This window comes from Bombina bombina, chromosome 3 (genome assembly GCF_027579735.1).
Source record: "Bombina bombina isolate aBomBom1 chromosome 3, aBomBom1.pri, whole genome shotgun sequence".
Taxonomy (NCBI): domain Eukaryota; kingdom Metazoa; phylum Chordata; class Amphibia; order Anura; family Bombinatoridae; genus Bombina; species Bombina bombina.
In genome coordinates, this window is record NC_069501.1 from 200,698,581 (window position 1) to 200,704,580 (window position 6,000).

Consider the following 6,000-nt stretch of genomic DNA (forward strand, 5'->3'; position numbering starts at 1 on the left):
AAACATTTCCAACAGCATTTGCTATCTCGTATAAACACTATGCACTCAGCACTTGTTATAAAATTCACATGAAAATTTTATTGAATGAAAATTTAAAAGTTCACACAGGAGCTGCGATAAACACAGTCACTCACGGTAAATAGAAAGACAGGGAGGCACTTCACATTGTGTGAGCGAATAACAGGATGCATAAAAGTGCAACCAACTAGGTATTGCTGTCAACAAAGGATTCAAAGAGAACTACATTTATTAGATTATATTAAAATTCTAAGCTCTATTTGATTAATGAAATTAAAAAAAAAAAATGAATGTCCCTGTAACTAGACTCATGGTGAGCATAGAGAATGGACAGCTGTGTTTTCAACATTCTTGCAAATGCAGCTTGAGAATAATTGCGTTTGGTATATGTGCAAGTGCCTCATAAATATGTTTTTATGATACATAAGCATTGCTAGATCTGTATAATAGTCTGTTTGTTTAAAAAAATAGTGCACAAATTCATTATACCATAAATATATTGCACTCAGGCACCTTAAAGGGACAGTTCACCCAAAAACTTTCTCCCCTTTAAATTATTCCCAATGATCCTTTAAACCTGCTAGAGTGAATTAAATTGGTTACAAGTAGCTCCTTTACTCCTATTTCAGCATTTGAAATAGCTGATTTAGCCCGTGGTATCGCCACCTACACTGAACAAATTAATACTGGAGTATAGGCTATTGAATAGCCTAAGTATACACAGCCAGCAGAAGAGATTACACTCTCAGTGGGATGCAGGATAGTTAAGTAATAAAATTATCATTTCCTATTGTTCTCTCTATGTATTGAGCTTTGGGGGCCCATTTAACAAGATCCGTAGGGAGCTTGTGGGCCTGTGTTTCTGGCGAGTCTTCAGACTCGCCAGAAACACCAGTTATGAAGCAGCGGTATAAAGACTGCTGCTCCATAACCCTGTCCGCCTGCTCTGAGCAGGCGGACAGACATCGCCGCAATTCAACCCGATCGAGTACGATCGGGTTGATTGACAGCTCCCTGCTGGCGGCCGATTGGCCGCGAGTCAGCAGGGGGCGGCTTTGCACCAGCAGCTCTTGTGAGCTACTGGTGCAATGCTGAATACGGAGAGCGTATTGTTTTGTATCATGTATTATTTATAATTTAGTAAATATTACAATATATATATATATATATATATATATATATATATATATATATATGGAATTTATATACTAATGGAATCTATGCACTAAAATATATAATATCTGTTAACACTTTAGATAATGGGTTCCTATTTACAATAATATTCCAAAATGTCATCATTCTAGATTACTCAAACTTCTCATTTGGTTCAGGATGTTGCTTTGTCAATAACAAAAAACACATTTGACATGTTATAGAACAAATCTCACATACAATAGCAGTTTATTAACCTTTTTATTGTTGAGATGTTACATATAAATGTTTAATTGTACATCGTAGGTTTGTTTTAAAAGATTGTAGCATACAATGAAACATGGATATTTTGGTAAAAAAACATCTGCTATAATTTCCTCCCTTATTTGAAAGAAATCAGATACGGGTTGATTTAAATTATGATTATACTTACAGTTTGTAAAATAGCAATTTAGGATTATTTATATACAAACGTGATCAAAATAAACACTTTGAATCAGTCTATTTATACCGTTTTTTTCTAGTACTTAATTTATCTACAATTGTATACTTATAGTCTATTTGAACTTGTCTTTTTTTCTTATGGCACTTACAGAAAACGACTGCTCATAAAATACAAATATTGCCCAATATGAATATAAATACAGCAAGGCACATTTAATTCAAAGAGCACTGTTTTTCTTTATGGCTAATATTGACCTTTTTTAATAGAAAATGTCTGTATGGAAAAATATTTTAAAATAAAGTTTAGTAAAGAATTATATATGTCTACTAAATAGTTTTTCTTACTTGTTTTCTTTGACTTAAAAAAAACTTAAAAAAATAAGCATTTTTGTTTTTCTAATTTTTAACCCTCTCTGTAATCCTTCTTCACTAAATCTTTTGTCCTAATATTCGCATCCCAGAATGAGTAATTCAGTTATTAGAGAAGGTCATTGTTCCCATCTGTGGTATAAAAATGTCCATTATAATTAACTATAAATCAATAACAATTTTAAAAAAAAGCATAAAAGTCTCTTGATGATGTTCTTCTCTATATTATCTCTCTGAAGATGGAATGATAATGGTTCCTTATTGACAAATAGTTGACCTTATGAAAGAACCACCCCGAGGCAGTGGGAAGACTTGATGATGTTTTTGTGTTAATTTTAAGTGTATGGGATGATTAAGTTACTTTAATAATGGGATTACTTCTTAATTAATTGCTTCCCCAACACAATGGCAATCATTTAACCTCAACACATACAGTCTATATCAATTTGATCTGCACATTTCTATTTTCACATTTTATCCTTCTGATCTGTGTCAGAAATTAACCATTAACACATGGCTCTAGCTTGTCTATGAAGGTCCTTCCCTTTGCTCATCTCCCCTCCTCAGCTGTCCTATCTACTTTCCCTCTTATTATGTTACATCTACCAGCATGTGATATCATTACCCCCTCTTTTAATCCCACCCTTACTTATTTACCCACACCTTATGATCAATAATGATTATGCTATTTGGAATACTTTGTGAACTTGTGTGAAGTTTCCCTTGACAAAGGTCCAGTGCCTGGACCGAAACATTGGGATGTAACTGGATTGAAAATAAAAGACAAGTGAGTTACTTAGCTGTGTTGCGAGGTGTGGAGCTTTGCATGAATTTGGATCTCTGCACCAGCAGTTAACACTTAAGAGGGAGTGCAGTGGGTGCGTCTAAATATTTGTATGTGTATTCATATGTATACATGTGTAGTCAAAAATATATACACATATTTACACATGCATATACATATATACATATACAGAAATATATATAAAGTTTTGAGCCCTTACCAGTTATACCTTGATATGCATTATCATTTTAAAAAAAAGTATTGTTTCTATGTTTTTTCTTTTAATAGAAATACTTGAAATATTTGTTTGTTTTTTTTCAGTTAGAAGAAAATGTTGTTTTTATTTATTTATTTTATTTTTAATATATATATATATAGGAGGGGCATGTCTGGACAGCAGCCATAACAGATGGAAAAAAATGAAGCTCAGATATATGCCAACCTAATCTGACAATTATCATGGGAGCACTCTACAATCCACCCAGCATAATAGTATATTTAGTTCTCTGAAACTAATTCCAATCAGGATATACCTTTCTTTTGAAACACTATAACCTTTTTGAACTGATCCGGGTTGTCAGATCTTAGGTGAAGGCCTAACACACAGTTTCTAGCATCCCCACAGGCTTCCCGGGTAAAACAGAAGGAACTAACTAGCTCAAATATACAGCTCTAAACGAGCACTGGAGAGAATACCAGCTATTTCGATAATATCTTCTACATATAACTATCTCTTAATCAATTGTGGGAAGGAAATCATGAAGGAGGATCCAGCCATGGTGATAGCCCTTCTATAAAGATTTGAGCGGGTGATGATTGCTGGGTACAACCAACTCGTTGACAGAATACGTTTGCCAGCCACGGAGGAAGAAAGCATCAAAGCCCCAATCACACGAGAGGAGACATTAGGGAAGCAGCTACAGAGAGCTCAAAAGCGACGCTCGAACTTCTACTGAGAACGCCACTGTCTCAGCGCGTCAATGAAAACATCACTAGTTCTCTGATGATCCCTGCTCCGGGGGAGGCGGCCGGTCCACTGGAGCAGACAGTGAGTCTTATCCGCGATCAAGTGGAGATTGGCACAAGTCCATTTTCGGCATCTGCAACTCCCAGACCTGAGCTTACTGAATTAGCTGTAGTGCAGTATGGTGAACTAGAGCTACCTGCTGTAATCTCCTCTAGATGGCCCCCCAAGAAGACATTTATCGGTATCTTGCAAATGACATACAGCACACATTGGACATGGGGCAGGTATCACTATCACAATGTAGCCTCAATAAATGCGGTGTGGGTTGATAAGGATATTCCTAACCATACTATGTGAAAGATTTAGCGACATTGATCTTATAAAGCATGGTTTGGGAATGACACTTGTTAAGTTAGGCATCAATAATTTATAAATATATATAAATAAATTAATATGCAACCGAATTACAACATTAATATTTTTTAGTTTATGGTTTTATGGTCGAATATGTGGAAGAAAAACACACAAAACAGTATAATATCAATTGACAATTTACTTGGCAATCCATATTAAAAGTTAATACAATAAAACAATACTAGTACAAAAGACAGAAACAATACTTGACACAGTGGTAACACATTACAATACAATAAACACAACCATGAATCAAAACAATACTCACAACAGTACAACTTCTAACCTACAGGGCCCACCCTGCCAGCTGGGCCCAGCAAAAACTCCAGTCCTTAATCCTTGTTGGCTCATGGTGGAAAGAGACAAGCCTTTTCCAGATCCCCCACTTACTCTAAAAAATGGGAGGTACTATATCGGGTAGGCTGGTCTATGATGTCACTGCCTGGAAATGAATTCTACACACTGCCCCCAGTGGACCCTCTAGCAAATTGCATAATTATGCTTAATTTATTACATAAATCATTAGTGAATAATCAATACAAACCACCCTTTGACTTATGTCATAAACAAGCATTTATAAAACATTTACCACTCAACTCTCCCCAGCTTTCACCATTACCTGCCCCACAACAAAACCCATTATTTCATAGAACAATAGACATTTACCCTTAATAGCTGTTTCTATTACACACTCTTATTGAAATACACCAGAAAGTTATTACATAGTATCTGCTCTTTCAAACATACCCAATTGAGCATGTGCCTCACCAGTTGGAAACCTTAGACTAAAATAGGCACATATCCACTCTTACAATCATGAACAACTGAAACCCATTTTTTTTTATTATAAGCCAATGATATTGTATTCATGTGAGGATGTGAGGTGGAGCTTTATATAATAGATACAACCACCCAATAGCACCTCAAAATCATGACACTGTTGGACAATCACTGGAACTGGACTCCTGTAGCCTATGGTTGGTCTGTGTGCCTGATATTTCCTAAACTTTAATCCCGGGATACTGGATCTGGAACAGTTTTTAAAGTCTCAAAGAACTTGACAAACGGAGACAGATGAGAGAAATAATTTGCGCAAACAAAAAAGAAGGATGTTGGATAACAGTTTGTGTGTGCAGGGACCATGCTGTGTTTTGTGATCATTGATTTTTCTTTATTTCCTTTACCACCTTCACGTAACACAGGCTCCTGCTCCTTTTTTTTTGTTACCTACTCCCATTACTCTCAGCTGCAGTACTTCTTCTCACAATAAAAGATGAGCTTGGTGTCCAGAGGTGTTGCCTCTTCTTATGGCTCCCGAGTGGCAATAAAATTCTCATTGCTGAAAAGTTCTTAAATGAAAAAAACACAGGCATTGACGTGCATGGGCAGAAACAGCAGATAAAATCCTCTCGCTGGAAAGTTCTTGAACACAGGCAATGATTGTCGGGTGATCACTTTGTGCCAATTATCACAAGTAACTATTTGGCTGTGGGGTCTTAAGTATATTTTACCCTATGGAGATAGATAATATACCTACACATATCTCCTGAGAATTGTCTCTATACATCCACGCCACTCCTAATTCACAGATAAACACAATATCAGCAGAGTCTTCACAGATTAAACTGGAAATCAAACTTATCTTGTTGGGACTGTTAACTAAACCCCAAATAAAACAAAAAAACTACATTCATCACCCTTACTATTAACACATATGTTATTTAACCAAAATGCCTACTTTCTCTTATTCCTCTTAACTCCAAGTTGCTGTCTCCATGCTGACATTCTAATACCTTGCAATGATAGTGGTATGCATTGCAATCCTTCCTACTTAGTTGTAAATCCAAACGGG